This window comes from Spinacia oleracea, chromosome 2, assembly GCF_020520425.1.
Source record: "Spinacia oleracea cultivar Varoflay chromosome 2, BTI_SOV_V1, whole genome shotgun sequence".
Classification (NCBI taxonomy): domain Eukaryota; kingdom Viridiplantae; phylum Streptophyta; class Magnoliopsida; order Caryophyllales; family Amaranthaceae; genus Spinacia; species Spinacia oleracea.
The window spans coordinates 65,453,623-65,468,474 of NC_079488.1; the positions used below are offsets into that span (position 1 = coordinate 65,453,623).

The window sequence follows — 14,852 nt, forward strand, 5'->3', positions numbered from 1 at the left end:
AGGTCAAACGAGGTTGCGGAGCGTAGGTGGTCGAGAAATAAGGAACTTGGAAAAAGAACGGCGGAGTTCCGAGAACCGGGCGCAAATTTACGGCATTCCGAACAGAAAAGGGGGTCGGGTCGGGTCGGGTTTGAGTTATAATGAAATGAGCGCAGTAAGTGTTTGGGTGCGATCATACCAGCACTAATGCACCGGATCCCATCAGAACTCCGCAGTTAAGCGTGCTTGGGCGAGAGTAGTACTAGGATGGGTGACCTCCTGGGAAGTCCTCGTGTTGCACCCTTTTTTTCGCCAAATTCCGTTTTTTATTTTTTTCGACGACGGTGCCTTTTTTCCGAGGTCAAACGAGGGTTGCGGAGCGTAGGTGGTCGAGAAATAAGGAACTTGGAAAAAGAACGGCGGAGTTCCGAGAACCGGGCGCAAATTTACGGCATTCCGAACAGAAAAGGGGGTCGGGTCGGGTCGGGTTTGGGTTATAATGAAATGAGCGCAGTAAGTGTTTGGGTGCGATCATACCAGCACTAATGCACCGGATCCCATCAGAACTCCGCAGTTAAGCGTGCTTGGGCGAGAGTAGTACTAGGATGGGTGACCTCCTGGGAAGTCCTCGTGTTGCACCCTTTTTTTCGCCAAATTCCGTTTTTTTATTTTTTTCGACGACGGTGCCTTTTTTCCGAGGTCAAACGAGGTTGCGGAGCGTAGGTGGTCGAGAAATAAGGAACTTGGAAAAAGAACGGCGGAGTTCCGAGAACCGGGCGCAAAGTTACGGCATTCCGAACAGAAAAGGGGGTCGGGTCGGGTTTCGGTTATAATGAAATGAGCGCAGTAAGTGTTTGGGTGCGATCATACCAGCACTAATGCAACGGATCCCATCAGAACTCCGCAGTTAAGCGTGCTTGGGCGAGAGTAGTACTAGGATGGGTGACCTCCTGGGAAGTCCTCGTGTTGCACCCTTTTTTTCGCCAAATTCCGTTTTTTATTTTTTTCCGACGACGGTGCCTTTTTTCCGAGGTCAAACGAGGTTGCGGAGCGTAGGTGGTCGAGAAATAAGGAACTTGGAAAAAGAACGGCGGAGTTCCGAGAACCGGGCGCAAAGTTACGGCATTCCGAACAGAAAAGGGGGTCGGGTCGGGTTTGGGTTATAATGAAATGAGCGCAGTAAGTGTTTGGGTGCGATCATACCAGCACTAATGCACCGGATCCCATCAGAACTCCCCAGTTAAGCGTGCTTGGGCGAGAGTAGTACTAGGATTGGTGACCTCCTGGGAAGTCCTCGTGTTGCACCCTTTTTTTCGCCAAATTCCGTTTTTTATTTTTTTCCGACGACGGTGCCTTTTTTCCGAGGTCAAATGAGGTTGCGGAGCGTAGGTGGTCGAGAAATAAGGAACTTGGAAAAAGAACGGCGGAGTTCCGAGAACCGGGCGCAAAGTTACGGCATTCCGAACAGAAAAGGGGGTATGGTCGGGTTTCGGTTATAATGAAATGAGCGCAGTAAGTGTTTGGGTGCGATCATACCAGCACTAATGCACCGGATCCCATCAGAACTCCGCAGTAAAGCGTGCTTGGGCGAGAGTAGTACTAGGATGGGTGACCTCCTGGGAAGTCCTCGTGTTGCACCCTTTTTTTCGCCAAATTCCGTTTTTTTTATTTTTTTTCGACGACGGTGCCTTTTTTCCGAGGTCAAACGAGGTTGCGGAGCGTAGGTGGTCGAGAAATAAGGAACTTGGAAAAAGAACGGCGGAGTTCCGAGAACCGGGCGCAAATTTACGGCATTCCGAACAGAAAAGGGGGTCGGGTCGGGTTTCGGTTATAATGAAATGAGCGCAGTAAGTGTTTGGGTGCGATCATACCAGCACTAATGCACCGGATCCCATCAGAACTCCGCAGTTAAGCGTGCTTGGGCGAGAGTAGTACTAGGATGGGTGACCTCCTGGGAAGTCCTCGTGTTGCACCCTTTTTTTCGCCAAATTCCGTTTTTTTATTTTTTTCGACGACGGTGCCTTTTTTCCGAGGTCAAACGAGGTTGCGGAGCGTAGGTGGTCGAGAAATAAGGAACTTGGAAAAAGAACGGCGGAGTTCCGAGAACCGGGCGCAAAGTTACGGCATTCCGAACAGAAAAGGGGGTCGGGTCGGGTTTCGGTTATAATGAAATGAGCGCAGTAAGTGTTTGGGTGCGATCATACCAGCACTAATGCACTGGATCCCATCAGAACTCCCCAGTTAAGCGTGCTTGGGCGAGAGTAGAACTAGGATGGGTGACCTCCTGGGAAGTCCTCGTGTTGCACCCTTTTTTTCGCCAAATTCCGTTTTTTATTTTTTTCCGACGACGGTGCCTTTTTTCCGAGGTCAAATGAGGTTGCGGAGCGTAGGTGGTCGAGAAATAAGGAACTTGGAAAAAGAACGGCGGAGTTCCGAGAACCGGGCGCAAATTCACGGCATTCCGAACAGAAAAGGGGGTCGGGTCGGGTTTCGGTTATAATGAAATGAGCGCAGTAAGTGTTTGGGTGCGATCATACCAGCACTAATGCACCGGATCCCATCAGAACTCCGCAGTTAAGCGTGCTTGGGCGAGAGTAGTACTAGGATGGGTGACCTCCTGGGAAGTCCTCGTGTTGCACCCTTTTTTTCGCCAAATTCCGTTTTTTTATTTTTTTCGACGACGGTGCCTTTTTTCCGAGGTCAAACGAGGTTGCGGAGCGTAGGTGGTCGAGAAATAAGGAACTTGGAAAAAGAACGGCGGAGTTCCGAGAACCGGGCGCAAAGTTACGGCATTCCGAACAGAAAAGGGGGTCGGGTCGGGTTTGGGTTATAATGAAATGAGCGCAGTAAGTGTTTGGATGCGATCATACCAGCACTAATGCACCGGATCCCATCAGAACTCCGCAGTTAAGCGTGCTTGGGCGAGAGTAGTACTAGGATGGGTGACCTCCTGGGAAGTCCTCGTGTTGCACCCTTTTTTTCGCCAAATTCCGTTTTTTTTATTTTTTTCGACGACGGTGCCTTTTTTCCGAGGTCAAACGAGGTTGCGGAGCGTAGGTGGTCGAGAAATAAGGAACTTGGAAAAAGAACGGCGGAGTTCCGAGAACCGGGCGCAAAGTTACGGCATTCCGAACAGAAAAGGGGGTCGGGTCGGGTTTCGGTTATAATGAAATGAGCGCAGTAAGTGTTTGGGTGCGATCATACCAGCACTAATGCACTGGATCCCATCAGAACTCCCCAGTTAAGCGTGCTTGGGCGAGAGTAGTACTAGGATGGGTGACCTCCTGGGAAGTCCTCGTGTTGCACCCTTTTTTTCGCCAAATTCCGTTTTTTATTTTTTTCCGACGACGGTGCCTTTTTTCCGAGGTCAAACGAGGTTGCGGAGCGTAGGTGGTCGAGAAATAAGGAACTTGGAAAAAGAACGGCGGAGTTCCGAGAACCGGGCGCAAATTTACGGCATTCCGAACAGAAAAGGGGGTCGGGTCGGGTCGGGTTTGAGTTATAATGAAATGAGCGCAGTAAGTGTTTGGGTGCGATCATACCAGCACTAATGCACCGGATCCCATCAGAACTCCGCAGTTAAGCGTGCTTGGGCGAGAGTAGTACTAGGATGGGTGACCTCCTGGGAAGTCCTCGTGTTGCACCCTTTTTTTCGCCAAATTCCGTTTTTTATTTTTTTCGACGACGGTGCCTTTTTCCCGAGGTCAAACGAGGGTTGCGGAGCGTAGGTGGTCGAGAAATAAGGAACTTGGAAAAAGAACGGCGGAGTTCCGAGAACCGGGCGCAAATTTACGGCATTCCGAACAGAAAAGGGGGTCGGGTCGGGTCGGGTTTGGGTTATAATGAAATGAGCGCAGTAAGTGTTTGGGTGCGATCATACCAGCACTAATGCACCGGATCCCATCAGAACTCCGCAGTTAAGCGTGCTTGGGTGAGAGTAGTACTAGGATGGGTGACCTCCTGGGAAGTCCTCGTGTTGCACCCTTTTTTTCGCCAAATTCCGTTTTTTTATTTTTTTCGACGACGGTGCCTTTTTTCCGAGGTCAAACGAGGTTGCGGAGCGTAGGTGGTCGAGAAATAAGGAACTTGGAAAAAGAACGGCGGAGTTCCGAGAACCGGGCGCAAAGTTACGGCATTCCGAACAGAAAAGGGGGTCAGGTCGGGTTTCGGTTATAATGAAATGAGCGCAGTAAGTGTTTGGGTGCGATCATACCAGCACTAATGCAACGGATCCCATCAGAACTCCCCAGTTAAGCGTGCTTGGGCGAGAGTAGTACTAGGATGGGTGACCTCTTGGGAAGTCCTCGTGTTGCACCCTTTTTTTCGCCAAATTCCGTTTTTTATTTTTTTCCGACGACGGTGCCTTTTTTCCGAGGTCAAACGAGGTTGCGGAGCGTAGGTGGTCGAGAAATAAGGAACTTGGAAAAAGAACGGCGGAGTTCCGAGAACCGGGCGCAAAGTTACGGCATTCCGAACAGAAAAGGGGGTCGGGTCGGGTTTGGGTTATAATGAAATGAGCGCAGTAAGTGTTTGGGTGCGATCATACCAGCACTAATGCACCGGATCCCATCAGAACTCCCCAGTTAAGCGTGCTTGGGCGAGAGTAGTACTAGGATTGGTGACCTCCTGGGAAGTCCTCGTGTTGCACCCTTTTTTTCGCCAAATTCCGTTTTTTATTTTTTTCCGACGACGGTGCCTTTTTTCCGAGGTCAAATGAGGTTGCGGAGCGTAGGTGGTCGAGAAATAAGGAACTTGGAAAAAGAACGGCGGAGTTCCGAGAACCGGGCGCAAAGTTACGGCATTCCGAACAGAAAAGGGGGTATGGTCGGGTTTCGGTTATAATGAAATGAGCGCAGTAAGTGTTTGGGTGCGATCATACCAGCACTAATGCACCGGATCCCATCAGAACTCCGCAGTAAAGCGTGCTTGGGCGAGAGTAGTACTAGGATGGGTGACCTCCTGGGAAGTCCTCGTGTTGCACCCTTTTTTTCGCCAAATTCCGTTTTTTTATTTTTTTTCGACGACGGTGCCTTTTTTCCGAGGTCAAACGAGGTTGCGGAGCGTAGGTGGTCGAGAAATAAGGAACTTGGAAAAAGAACGGCGGAGTTCCGAGAACCGGGCGCAAATTTACGGCATTCCGAACAGAAAAGGGGGTCGGGTCGGGTTTCGGTTATAATGAAATGAGCGCAGTAAGTGTTTGGGTGCGATCATACCAGCACTAATGCACCGGATCCCATCAGAACTCCGCAGTTAAGCGTGCTTGGGCGAGAGTAGTACTAGGATGGGTGACCTCCTGGGAAGTCCTCGTGTTGCACCCTTTTTTTCGCCAAATTCCGTTTTTTTATTTTTTTCGACGACGGTGCCTTTTTTCCGAGGTCAAACGAGGTTGCGGAGCGTAGGTGGTCGAGAAATAAGGAACTTGGAAAAAGAACGGCGGAGTTCCGAGAACCGGGCGCACAGTTACGGCATTCCGAACAGAAAAGGGGGTCGGGTCGGGTTTCGGTTATAATGAAATGAGCGCAGTAAGTGTTTGGGTGCGATCATACCAGCACTAATGCACTGGATCCCATCAGAACTCCCCAGTTAAGCGTGCTTGGGCGAGAGTAGTACTAGGATGGGTGACCTCCTGGGAAGTCCTCGTGTTGCACCCTTTTTTTCGCCAAATTCCGTTTTTTATTTTTTTCCGACGACGGTGCCTTTTTTCCGAGGTCAAATGAGGTTGCGGAGCGTAGGTGGTCGAGAAATAAGGAACTTGGAAAAAGAACGGCGGAGTTCCGAGAACCGGGCGCAAATTTACGGCATTCCGAACAGAAAAGGGGGTCGGGTCGGGTCGGGTTTGAGTTATAATGAAATGAGCGCAGTAAGTGTTTGGGTGCGATCATACCAGCACTAATGCACCGGATCCCATCAGAACTCCGCAGTTAAGCGTGCTTGGGCGAGAGTAGTACTAGGATGGGTGACCTCCTGGGAAGTCCTCGTGTTGCACCCTTTTTTTCGCCAAATTCCGTTTTTTATTTTTTTCGACGACGGTGCCTTTTTCCCGAGGTCAAACGAGGGTTGCGGAGCGTAGGTGGTCGAGAAATAAGGAACTTGGAAAAAGAACGGCGGAGTTCCGAGAACCGGGCGCAAAGTTACGGCATTCCGAACAGAAAAGGGGGTCGGGTCGGGTCGGGTTTGGGTTATAATGAAATGAGCGCAGTAAGTGTTTGGGTGCGATCATACCAGCACTAATGCACCGGATCCCATCAGAACTCCGCAGTTAAGCGTGCTTGGGTGAGAGTAGTACTAGGATGGGTGACCTCCTGGGAAGTCCTGGTGTTGCACCCTTTTTTTCGCCAAATTCCGTTTTTTTATTTTTTTTCGACGACGGTGCCTTTTTTCCGAGGTCAAACGAGGGTTGCGGAGCGTAGGTGGTCGAGAAATAAGGAACTTGGAAAAAGAACGGCGGAGTTCCGAGAACCGGGCGCAAATTTACGGCATTCCGAACAGAAAAGGGGGTCGGGTCGGGTCGGGTTTGGGTTATAATGAAATGAGCGCAGTAAGTGTTTGGGTGCGATCATACCAGCACTAATGCACCGGATCCCATCAGAACTCCGCAGTTAAGCGTGCTTGGGCGAGAGTAGTACTAGGATGGGTGACCTCCTGGGAAGTCCTCGTGTTGCACCCTTTTTTTCGCCAAATTCCGTTTTTTTATTTTTTTCGACGACGGTGCCTTTTTTCCGAGGTCAAACGAGGTTGCGGAGCGTAGGTGGTCGAGAAATAAGGAACTTGGAAAAAGAACGGCGGAGTTCCGAGAACCGGGCGCAAAGTTACGGCATTCCGAACAGAAAAGGGGGTCGGGTCGGGTTTCGGTTATAATGAAATGAGCGCAGTAAGTGTTTGGGTGCGATCATACCAGCACTAATGCACTGGATCCCATCAGAACTCCCCAGTTAAGCGTGCTTGGGCGAGAGTAGTACTAGGATGGGTGACCTCCTGGGAAGTCCTCGTGTTGCACCCTTTTTTTCGCCAAATTCCGTTTTTTATTTTTTTCCGACGACGGTGCCTTTTTTCCGAGGTCAAATGAGGTTGCGGAGCGTAGGTGGTCGAGAAATAAGGAACTTGGAAAAAGAACGGCGGAGTTCCGAGAACCGGGCGCAAATTTACGGCATTCCGAACAGAAAAGGGGGTCGGGTCGGGTCGGGTTTGAGTTATAATGAAATGAGCGCAGTAAGTGTTTGGGTGCGATCATACCAGCACTAATGCACCGGATCCCATCAGAACTCCGCAGTTAAGCGTGCTTGGGCGAGAGTAGTACTAGGATGGGTGACCTCCTGGGAAGTCCTCGTGTTGCACCCTTTTTTTCGCCAAATTCCGTTTTTTATTTTTTTCGACGACGGTGCCTTTTTCCCGAGGTCAAACGAGGGTTGCGGAGCGTAGGTGGTCGAGAAATAAGGAACTTGGAAAAAGAACGGCGGAGTTCCGAGAACCGGGCGCAAATTTACGGCATTCCGAACAGAAAAGGGGGTCGGGTCGGGTCGGGTTTCGGTTATAATGAAATGAGCGCAGTAAGTGTTTGGGTGCGATCATACCAGCACTAATGCACCGGATCCCATCAGAACTCCGCAGTTAAGCGTGCTTGGGTGAGAGTAGTACTAGGATGGGTGACCTCCTGGGAAGTCCTGGTGTTGCACCCTTTTTTTCGCCAAATTCCGTTTTTTTATTTTTTTCGACGACGGTGCCTTTTTTCCGAGGTCAAACGAGGTTGCGGAGCGTAGGTGGTCGAGAAATAAGGAACTTGGAAAAAGAACGGCGGAGTTCCGAGAACCGGGCGCAAATTTACGGCATTCCGAACAGAAAAGGGGGTCGGGTCGGGTCGGGTTTGGGTTATAATGAAATGAGCGCAGCAAGTGTTTGGGTGCGATCATACCAACACTAATGCACCGGATCCCATCAGAACTCCGCAGTTAAGCGTGCTTGGGCGAGAGTAGTACTAGGATGGGTGACCTCCTGGGAAGTGCTAGTGTTGCACCCCTTTTTTCGCCAAATTCCGTTTTTTATTTTTTTCCGACGACGGTGCCTTTTTTCCGAGGTCAAACGGGGTTGCGGAGCGTAGGTGGTCGAGAAATAAGGAACTTGGAAAAAGAACGGCGGAGTTCCGAGAACCGGGCGCAAATTTACGGCATTCCGAACAGAAAAGGGGGTCGGGTCGGGTTTCGGTTATAATGAAATGAGCGCAGTAAGTGTTTGGGTGCGATCATACCAGCACTAATGCACCGGATCCCATCAGAACTCCGCAGTTAAGCGTGCTTGGGCGAGAGTAGTACTAGGATGGGTGACCTCCTGGGAAGTCCTCGTGTTGCACCCTTTTTTTCGCCAAATTCCGTTTTTTATTTTTTTCGACGACGGTGCCTTTTTTCCGAGGTCAAACGAGGGTTGCGGAGCGTAGGTGGTCGAGAAATAAGGAACTTGGAAAAAGAACGGCGGAGTTCCGAGAACCGGACGCAAATTTACGGCATTCCGAACAGAAAAGGGGGTCGGGTCGGGTCGGGTTTGGGTTATAATGAAATGAGCGCAGTAAGTGTTTGGGTGCGATCATACCAGCACTAATGCACCGGATCCCATCAGAACTCCGCAATTAAGCGTGCTTGGGCGAGAGTAGTACTAGGATGGGTGACCTCCTGGGAAGTCCTCGTGTTGCACCCTTTTTTTCGCCAAATTCCGTTTTTTTTATTTTTTTCGACGACGGTGCCTTTTTTCCGAGGTCAAACGAGGTTGCGGAGCGTAGGTGGTCGAGAAATAAGGAACTTGGAAAAAGAACGGCGGAGTTCCGAGAACCGGGCGCAAAGATACGGCATTCCGAACAGAAAAGGGGGTCGGGTCGGGTTTGGGTTATAATGAAATGAGCGCAGTAAGTGTTTGGGTGCGATCATACCAGCACTAATGCACCGGATCCCATCAGAACTCCCCAGTTAAGCGTGCTTGGGCGAGAGTAGTACTAGGATGGGTGACCTACTGGGAAGTCCTCGTGTTGCACCCTTTTTTTCGCCAAATTCCGTTTTTTTATTTTTTTCGACGACGGTGCCTTTTTTCCGAGGTCAAACGAGGTTGCGGAGCGTAGGTGGTCGAGAAATAAGGAACTTGGAAAAAGAACGGCGGAGTTCCGAGAACCGGGCGCAAAGTTACGGCATTCCGAACAGAAAAGGGGGTCGGGTCGGGTTTCGGTTATAATGAAATGAGCGCAGTAAGTGTTTGGGTGCGATCATACCAGCACTAATGCACTGGATCCCATCAGAACTCCCCAGTTAAGCGTGCTTGGGCGAGAGTAGTACTAGGATGGGTGACCTCCTGGGAAGTCCTCGTGTTGCACCCTTTTTTTCGCCAAATTCCGTTTTTTATTTTTTTCCGACGACGGTGCCTTTTTTCCGAGGTCAAATGAGGTTGCGGAGCGTAGGTGGTCGAGAAATAAGGAACTTGGAAAAAGAACGGCGGAGTTCCGAGAACCGGGCGCAAATTTACGGCATTCCGAACAGAAAAGGGGGTCGGGTCGGGTCGGGTTTGAGTTATAATGAAATGAGCGCAGTAAGTGTTTGGGTGCGATCATACCAGCACTAATGCACCGGATCCCATCAGAACTCCGCAGTTAAGCGTGCTTGGGCGAGAGTAGTACTAGGATGGGTGACCTCCTGGGAAGTCCTCGTGTTGCACCCTTTTTTTCGCCAAATTCCGTTTTTTATTTTTTTCGACGACGGTGCCTTTTTCCCGAGGTCAAACGAGGGTTGCGGAGCGTAGGTGGTCGAGAAATAAGGAACTTGGAAAAAGAACGGCGGAGTTCCGAGAACCGGGCGCAAATTTACGGCATTCCGAACAGAAAAGGGGGTCGGGTCGGGTCGGGTTTGGGTTATAATGAAATGAGCGCAGTAAGTGTTTGGGTGCGATCATACCAGCACTAATGCACCGGATCCCATCAGAACTCCGCAGTTAAGCGTGCTTGGGTGAGAGTAGTACTAGGATGGGTGACCTCCTGGGAAGTCCTGGTGTTGCACCCTTTTTTTCGCCAAATTCCGTTTTTTTATTTTTTTCGACGACGGTGCCTTTTTTCCGAGGTCAAACGAGGTTGCGGAGCGTAGGTGGTCGAGAAATAAGGAACTTGGAAAAAGAACGGCGGAGTTCCGAGAACCGGGCGCAAAGTTACGGCATTCCGAACAGAAAAGGGGGTCAGGTCGGGTTTCGGTTATAATGAAATGAGCGCAGTAAGTGTTTGGGTGCGATCATACCAGCACTAATGCACCGGATCCCATCAGAACTCCCCAGTTAAGCGTGCTTGGGCGAGAGTAGTACTAGGATGGGTGACCTCCTGGGAAGTCCTCGTGTTGCACCCTTTTTTTCGCCAAATTCCGTTTTTTATTTTTTTCCGACGACGGTGCCTTTTTTCCGAGGTCAAACGAGGTTGCGGAGCGTAGGTGGTCGAGAAATAAGGAACTTGGAAAAAGAACGGCGGAGTTCCGAGAACCGGGCGCAAAGTTACGGCATTCCGAACAGAAAAGGGGGTCGGGTCGGGTTTGGGTTATAATGAAATGAGCGCAGTAAGTGTTTGGGTGCGATCATACCAGCACTAATGCACCGGATCCCATCAGAACTCCCCAGTTAAGCGTGCTTGGGCGAGAGTAGTACTAGGATTGGTGACCTCCTGGGAAGTCCTCGTGTTGCACCCTTTTTTTCGCCAAATTCCGTTTTTTATTTTTTTCCGACGACGGTGCCTTTTTTCCGAGGTCAAATGAGGTTGCGGAGCGTAGGTGGTCGAGAAATAAGGAACTTGGAAAAAGAACGGCGGAGTTCCGAGAACCGGGCGCAAAGTTACGGCATTCCGAACAGAAAAGGGGGTCTGGTCGGGTTTCGGTTATAATGAAATGAGCGCAGTAAGTGTTTGGGTGCGATCATACCAGCACTAATGCACCGGATCCCATCAGAACTCCGCAGTTAAGCGTGCTTGGGCGAGAGTAGTACTAGGATGGGTGACCTCTTGGGAAGTCCTCGTGTTGCACCCTTTTTTTCGCCAAATTCCGTTTTTTTATTTTTTTCCGACGACGGTGCCTTTTTTCCGAGGTCAAACGAGGTTGCGGAGCGTAGGTGGTCGAGAAATAAGGAACTTGGAAAAAGAACGGCGGAGTTCCGAGAACCGGGCGCAAATTTACGGCATTCCGAACAGAAAAGGGGGTCGGGTCGGGTCGGGTTTGGGTTATAATGAAATGAGCGCAGCAAGTGTTTGGGTGCGATCATACCAACACTAATGCACCGGATCCCATCAGAACTCCGCAGTTAAGCGTGCTTGGGCGAGAGTAGTACTAGGATGGGTGACCTCCTGGGAAGTGCTAGTGTTGCACCCCTTTTTTCGCCAAATTCCGTTTTTTATTTTTTTCCGACGACGGTGCCTTTTTTCCGAGGTCAAACGGGGTTGCGGAGCGTAGGTGGTCGAGAAATAAGGAACTTGGAAAAAGAACGGCGGAGTTCCGAGAACCGGGCGCAAATTTACGGCATTCCGAACAGAAAAGGGGGTCGGGTCGGGTTTCGGTTATAATGAAATGAGCGCAGTAAGTGTTTGGGTGCGATCATACCAGCACTAATGCACCGGATCCCATCAGAACTCCGCAGTTAAGCGTGCTTGGGCGAGAGTAGTACTAGGATGGGTGACCTCCTGGGAAGTCCTCGTGTTGCACCCTTTTTTTCGCCAAATTCCGTTTTTTATTTTTTTCGACGACGGTGCCTTTTTTCCGAGGTCAAACGAGGGTTGCGGAGCGTAGGTGGTCGAGAAATAAGGAACTTGGAAAAAGAACGGCGGAGTTCCGAGAACCGGACGCAAATTTACGGCATTCCGAACAGAAAAGGGGGTCGGGTCGGGTCGGGTTTGGGTTATAATGAAATGAGCGCAGTAAGTGTTTGGGTGCGATCATACCAGCACTAATGCACCGGATCCCATCAGAACTCCGCAATTAAGCGTGCTTGGGCGAGAGTAGTACTAGGATGGGTGACCTCCTGGGAAGTCCTCGTGTTGCACCCTTTTTTTCGCCAAATTCCGTTTTTTTATTTTTTTCGACGACGGTGCCTTTTTTCCGAGGTCAAACGAGGTTGCGGAGCGTAGGTGGTCGAGAAATAAGGAACTTGGAAAAAGAACGGCGGAGTTCCGAGAACCGGGCGCAAAGATACGGCATTCCGAACAGAAAAGGGGGTCGGGTCGGGTTTGGGTTATAATGAAATGAGCGCAGTAAGTGTTTGGGTGCGATCATACCAGCACTAATGCACCGGATCCCATCAGAACTCCCCAGTTAAGCGTGCTTGGGCGAGAGTAGTACTAGGATGGGTGACCTACTGGGAAGTCCTCGTGTTGCACCCTTTTTTTCGCCAAATTCCGTTTTTTTATTTTTTTCGACGACGGTGCCTTTTTTCCGAGGTCAAACGAGGTTGCGGAGCGTAGGTGGTCGAGAAATAAGGAACTTGGAAAAAGAACGGCGGAGTTCCGAGAACCGGGTGCAAAGTTACGGCATTCCGAACAGAAAAGGGGGTCGGGTCGGGTCGGGTTTGGGCGCAGTAAGTGTTTGGGTGCGATCATACCAGCACTAATGCACCAGATACCAGCACGAAAATTAATCACCCCTTTAATTCTTTGCAAATTTGTAAAATTTAACCATGTTCATGCAATTTAGATTATGAAAATAATAAGAGGCTCGTGATACCACTGTTAGGTTATGATACATATGAATAAACATAAATCATGCGGAAAAACCATAATGTCAGGAAACATATTGTTTAAAATAATTAGAATAAATTAAAATTTATAATAATTATAATATTTAAAATTAAAATCCAAGAAAACAATTTAAATTATTAATTTTAAAATTAATTAAAATTACATGAACTGAAAATCTCAAATTAAAATTTAAAACGATTTAATCGTAACACAAGGTACGCACATCACCACGCAACGCACAGCCATAGGCCACACGCACACGCAGCCATCGCTGGCCACGATGCGCGCATCCTCTGTGCTGTGTCGTGTCTGCTGCTGCTCACCCTCGCAAGGCACTGCACGCGAGCTAGCGCTCGCTGCGCGAGGCAGTGTGCGCTGTGGCGCAGCTCGCTTGCTGCCCACACGCGAATGCTCGCTTGCCTTGCCCCTCGCCCTCGCCCATCGCATAGCACACATGGCCAGCTCCTTTACTTCGCGCCCGCGCCACGCTTTGTTGCTCGCTGCATTCGTACCGCACGGGCGACGAGCTCCCTTTCTCGTCGTCGCGTGCCCGCACTATACAACACCCCTTAAGGGTAACACGTAGCTTCCATTGCTTTGTGCGTGCAACATTCATGAGCGTTTTCATAAAAATTTAAAATTTTTAATTTAAAATTAATGACGAATTAATAAAACATATTAATTTCATAATTTTAGGGCGAAAAATCGAAAATTTGTTAATCAATTAATTTCCGATTAACATAAATTAACAATTTTTATGGTGGATTTTAATCATGGGTACCTAATTAAATTATTAATTAATTATGAAAAACAAATCAATTCTAAATTATTCGAATTTCAACAAATTAATCATAATTACAAATTAGGTTGTATAATTAACAAGTCTAGGCATTCATAATTGTTAAACATATACAGTAGGTCAATCAAAAACTCAAGATTTATCAACAAGAATCGCAAATACTTAATTTAACATCTTAAATTTACAAACTTTTGCGTTCGAAAAACTAAAACCTCCGAAAAGTCATAGTTAGGCTTCGAATTTGGGAATTCTGGGTTCGGCCGAAAAATACTACTTTTGTCAAAATTTTAGAATGCCTTTAACATGCGGAATTGACACAAAAATCACTCGATTTGGATGAGTAATGAAGAAACTGCCGAAAAACTGCGTACATATATTTAAATAAACGCAATTCGCAATTAATTACGAAAATTAATCACCCCTTTAATTTTGCAAATTTGTAAAATTTAACCATGTTCATGCAATTTAGATTATGAAAATAATAAGAGGCTCGTGATACCACTGTTAGGTTATGATACATATGAATAAACATAAATCATGCGGAAAAACCATAAAGCCAGGAAACATATTATTTACACATAATCATATAGCATAATTTAGATGCATACACTTTGTAGCGTGCCCTCCCTAGCTGCGCCCGAACCGAACAAGAACAAGTCTTTAGGACTCCAAGTGTCGTCCCTCCGTAGATAGTCCACAGCACGTCCGGATCTGCCTTAAGATTGACCAACTAGAATCGCCTTTAAGGTACTATAATTTTCGGGTATTATAGGGAAATAATATGACTGAATTTTTGCTCTCAAAAATGTCACTTTGAATAATTGAAAAACTCGTTATAAATTGTGAACCCAGGCCACATATTTATAGGGGTATGGAAAGAGAATTGGAATCCTACTAGGATACGAATTAATTAAATTAGAATCCTAGTAGAACTCTTATTTAATTAATTTATCTTTTAGGATTAGGAATTTAATCATTAAACGAATCCTATACGCTTTAGGTTTCGTATGTGAACACAAACACACACGCACTCACAACAGCCCACGAGGGGCGCCATGTGCGTGCGCGCACAGCCCGAGCAACGCAGCCCAATTGCCACGGAGCCCACGACTGCCGCAGCCTTGGGCGCGCGCTGGGCCTGCCTTGCGGTGGGCCTGGCGCAACCTTGGGCTGGCGTGTTATGGCGCGCGTTTCCCTTGCTGGACGTGGGCCTGGCTTCGTGCTGGGCCTTCGTCTAGCAAGCTCGTCCGATGCTAATTCGTACGACGCGCTTCCGATTAATTTCCCGATTCCGGAATTCATTTCCGATACGAACAATATTTAACATTTCCGTTTCGAACAAATATTTAA

General features: G+C 48.6%; 37 non-coding genes across 37 annotated transcripts; all 37 read left to right on the plus strand.

Annotated features, from left to right (window-relative positions):
• The first annotated feature begins 164 nt into the window (after positions 1–164).
• LOC130468597 (5S ribosomal RNA) lies at positions 165–283 on the plus strand. The gene has a single exon (XR_008928982.1). It is a non-coding gene; the product is annotated as a 5S ribosomal RNA (ribosomal RNA).
• Positions 284–502: 219 nt separating this feature from the next.
• On the plus strand, positions 503–621 carry LOC130468598 (5S ribosomal RNA). The gene has a single exon (XR_008928983.1). It is a non-coding gene; the product is annotated as a 5S ribosomal RNA (ribosomal RNA).
• A 214-nt stretch (positions 622–835) lies between these two features.
• LOC130468708 (5S ribosomal RNA) lies at positions 836–954 on the plus strand. The gene has a single exon (XR_008929093.1). It is a non-coding gene; the product is annotated as a 5S ribosomal RNA (ribosomal RNA).
• A 214-nt stretch (positions 955–1,168) lies between these two features.
• LOC130468868 (5S ribosomal RNA) lies at positions 1,169–1,287 on the plus strand. Its single transcript, XR_008929253.1, has one exon. It is a non-coding gene; the product is annotated as a 5S ribosomal RNA (ribosomal RNA).
• Positions 1,288–1,501: 214 nt separating this feature from the next.
• LOC130468677 (5S ribosomal RNA) lies at positions 1,502–1,620 on the plus strand. The gene has a single exon (XR_008929062.1). It is a non-coding gene; the product is annotated as a 5S ribosomal RNA (ribosomal RNA).
• A 216-nt stretch (positions 1,621–1,836) lies between these two features.
• Positions 1,837–1,955, plus strand: LOC130468599 (5S ribosomal RNA). The gene has a single exon (XR_008928984.1). It is a non-coding gene; the product is annotated as a 5S ribosomal RNA (ribosomal RNA).
• Positions 1,956–2,169: 214 nt separating this feature from the next.
• Positions 2,170–2,288, plus strand: LOC130468873 (5S ribosomal RNA). Its single transcript, XR_008929258.1, has one exon. It is a non-coding gene; the product is annotated as a 5S ribosomal RNA (ribosomal RNA).
• A 214-nt stretch (positions 2,289–2,502) lies between these two features.
• Positions 2,503–2,621, plus strand: LOC130468600 (5S ribosomal RNA). Its single transcript, XR_008928985.1, has one exon. It is a non-coding gene; the product is annotated as a 5S ribosomal RNA (ribosomal RNA).
• Positions 2,622–2,835: 214 nt separating this feature from the next.
• On the plus strand, positions 2,836–2,954 carry LOC130468681 (5S ribosomal RNA). Its single transcript, XR_008929066.1, has one exon. It is a non-coding gene; the product is annotated as a 5S ribosomal RNA (ribosomal RNA).
• A 215-nt stretch (positions 2,955–3,169) lies between these two features.
• Positions 3,170–3,288, plus strand: LOC130468720 (5S ribosomal RNA). Its single transcript, XR_008929105.1, has one exon. It is a non-coding gene; the product is annotated as a 5S ribosomal RNA (ribosomal RNA).
• Positions 3,289–3,507: 219 nt separating this feature from the next.
• Positions 3,508–3,626, plus strand: LOC130468601 (5S ribosomal RNA). Its single transcript, XR_008928986.1, has one exon. It is a non-coding gene; the product is annotated as a 5S ribosomal RNA (ribosomal RNA).
• Positions 3,627–3,845: 219 nt separating this feature from the next.
• On the plus strand, positions 3,846–3,964 carry LOC130468688 (5S ribosomal RNA). The gene has a single exon (XR_008929073.1). It is a non-coding gene; the product is annotated as a 5S ribosomal RNA (ribosomal RNA).
• A 214-nt stretch (positions 3,965–4,178) lies between these two features.
• On the plus strand, positions 4,179–4,297 carry LOC130468849 (5S ribosomal RNA). Its single transcript, XR_008929234.1, has one exon. It is a non-coding gene; the product is annotated as a 5S ribosomal RNA (ribosomal RNA).
• A 214-nt stretch (positions 4,298–4,511) lies between these two features.
• Positions 4,512–4,630, plus strand: LOC130468869 (5S ribosomal RNA). Its single transcript, XR_008929254.1, has one exon. It is a non-coding gene; the product is annotated as a 5S ribosomal RNA (ribosomal RNA).
• A 214-nt stretch (positions 4,631–4,844) lies between these two features.
• Positions 4,845–4,963, plus strand: LOC130468678 (5S ribosomal RNA). The gene has a single exon (XR_008929063.1). It is a non-coding gene; the product is annotated as a 5S ribosomal RNA (ribosomal RNA).
• A 215-nt stretch (positions 4,964–5,178) lies between these two features.
• LOC130468602 (5S ribosomal RNA) lies at positions 5,179–5,297 on the plus strand. Its single transcript, XR_008928987.1, has one exon. It is a non-coding gene; the product is annotated as a 5S ribosomal RNA (ribosomal RNA).
• Positions 5,298–5,511: 214 nt separating this feature from the next.
• Positions 5,512–5,630, plus strand: LOC130468721 (5S ribosomal RNA). Its single transcript, XR_008929106.1, has one exon. It is a non-coding gene; the product is annotated as a 5S ribosomal RNA (ribosomal RNA).
• A 219-nt stretch (positions 5,631–5,849) lies between these two features.
• Positions 5,850–5,968, plus strand: LOC130468603 (5S ribosomal RNA). Its single transcript, XR_008928988.1, has one exon. It is a non-coding gene; the product is annotated as a 5S ribosomal RNA (ribosomal RNA).
• A 219-nt stretch (positions 5,969–6,187) lies between these two features.
• On the plus strand, positions 6,188–6,306 carry LOC130468794 (5S ribosomal RNA). Its single transcript, XR_008929179.1, has one exon. It is a non-coding gene; the product is annotated as a 5S ribosomal RNA (ribosomal RNA).
• Positions 6,307–6,527: 221 nt separating this feature from the next.
• LOC130468605 (5S ribosomal RNA) lies at positions 6,528–6,646 on the plus strand. Its single transcript, XR_008928990.1, has one exon. It is a non-coding gene; the product is annotated as a 5S ribosomal RNA (ribosomal RNA).
• A 214-nt stretch (positions 6,647–6,860) lies between these two features.
• On the plus strand, positions 6,861–6,979 carry LOC130468722 (5S ribosomal RNA). The gene has a single exon (XR_008929107.1). It is a non-coding gene; the product is annotated as a 5S ribosomal RNA (ribosomal RNA).
• Positions 6,980–7,198: 219 nt separating this feature from the next.
• On the plus strand, positions 7,199–7,317 carry LOC130468606 (5S ribosomal RNA). The gene has a single exon (XR_008928991.1). It is a non-coding gene; the product is annotated as a 5S ribosomal RNA (ribosomal RNA).
• Positions 7,318–7,536: 219 nt separating this feature from the next.
• On the plus strand, positions 7,537–7,655 carry LOC130468795 (5S ribosomal RNA). The gene has a single exon (XR_008929180.1). It is a non-coding gene; the product is annotated as a 5S ribosomal RNA (ribosomal RNA).
• Positions 7,656–7,874: 219 nt separating this feature from the next.
• LOC130468842 (5S ribosomal RNA) lies at positions 7,875–7,993 on the plus strand. Its single transcript, XR_008929227.1, has one exon. It is a non-coding gene; the product is annotated as a 5S ribosomal RNA (ribosomal RNA).
• A 214-nt stretch (positions 7,994–8,207) lies between these two features.
• Positions 8,208–8,326, plus strand: LOC130468607 (5S ribosomal RNA). Its single transcript, XR_008928992.1, has one exon. It is a non-coding gene; the product is annotated as a 5S ribosomal RNA (ribosomal RNA).
• Positions 8,327–8,545: 219 nt separating this feature from the next.
• LOC130468710 (5S ribosomal RNA) lies at positions 8,546–8,664 on the plus strand. The gene has a single exon (XR_008929095.1). It is a non-coding gene; the product is annotated as a 5S ribosomal RNA (ribosomal RNA).
• A 215-nt stretch (positions 8,665–8,879) lies between these two features.
• On the plus strand, positions 8,880–8,998 carry LOC130468787 (5S ribosomal RNA). The gene has a single exon (XR_008929172.1). It is a non-coding gene; the product is annotated as a 5S ribosomal RNA (ribosomal RNA).
• Positions 8,999–9,212: 214 nt separating this feature from the next.
• LOC130468723 (5S ribosomal RNA) lies at positions 9,213–9,331 on the plus strand. The gene has a single exon (XR_008929108.1). It is a non-coding gene; the product is annotated as a 5S ribosomal RNA (ribosomal RNA).
• A 219-nt stretch (positions 9,332–9,550) lies between these two features.
• LOC130468608 (5S ribosomal RNA) lies at positions 9,551–9,669 on the plus strand. The gene has a single exon (XR_008928993.1). It is a non-coding gene; the product is annotated as a 5S ribosomal RNA (ribosomal RNA).
• Positions 9,670–9,888: 219 nt separating this feature from the next.
• On the plus strand, positions 9,889–10,007 carry LOC130468796 (5S ribosomal RNA). Its single transcript, XR_008929181.1, has one exon. It is a non-coding gene; the product is annotated as a 5S ribosomal RNA (ribosomal RNA).
• Positions 10,008–10,221: 214 nt separating this feature from the next.
• LOC130468739 (5S ribosomal RNA) lies at positions 10,222–10,340 on the plus strand. Its single transcript, XR_008929124.1, has one exon. It is a non-coding gene; the product is annotated as a 5S ribosomal RNA (ribosomal RNA).
• A 214-nt stretch (positions 10,341–10,554) lies between these two features.
• Positions 10,555–10,673, plus strand: LOC130468870 (5S ribosomal RNA). The gene has a single exon (XR_008929255.1). It is a non-coding gene; the product is annotated as a 5S ribosomal RNA (ribosomal RNA).
• A 214-nt stretch (positions 10,674–10,887) lies between these two features.
• On the plus strand, positions 10,888–11,006 carry LOC130468635 (5S ribosomal RNA). Its single transcript, XR_008929020.1, has one exon. It is a non-coding gene; the product is annotated as a 5S ribosomal RNA (ribosomal RNA).
• A 220-nt stretch (positions 11,007–11,226) lies between these two features.
• LOC130468843 (5S ribosomal RNA) lies at positions 11,227–11,345 on the plus strand. Its single transcript, XR_008929228.1, has one exon. It is a non-coding gene; the product is annotated as a 5S ribosomal RNA (ribosomal RNA).
• Positions 11,346–11,559: 214 nt separating this feature from the next.
• On the plus strand, positions 11,560–11,678 carry LOC130468609 (5S ribosomal RNA). The gene has a single exon (XR_008928994.1). It is a non-coding gene; the product is annotated as a 5S ribosomal RNA (ribosomal RNA).
• A 219-nt stretch (positions 11,679–11,897) lies between these two features.
• Positions 11,898–12,016, plus strand: LOC130468711 (5S ribosomal RNA). Its single transcript, XR_008929096.1, has one exon. It is a non-coding gene; the product is annotated as a 5S ribosomal RNA (ribosomal RNA).
• A 214-nt stretch (positions 12,017–12,230) lies between these two features.
• Positions 12,231–12,349, plus strand: LOC130468788 (5S ribosomal RNA). Its single transcript, XR_008929173.1, has one exon. It is a non-coding gene; the product is annotated as a 5S ribosomal RNA (ribosomal RNA).
• Positions 12,350–14,852: the final 2,503 nt, after the last annotated feature.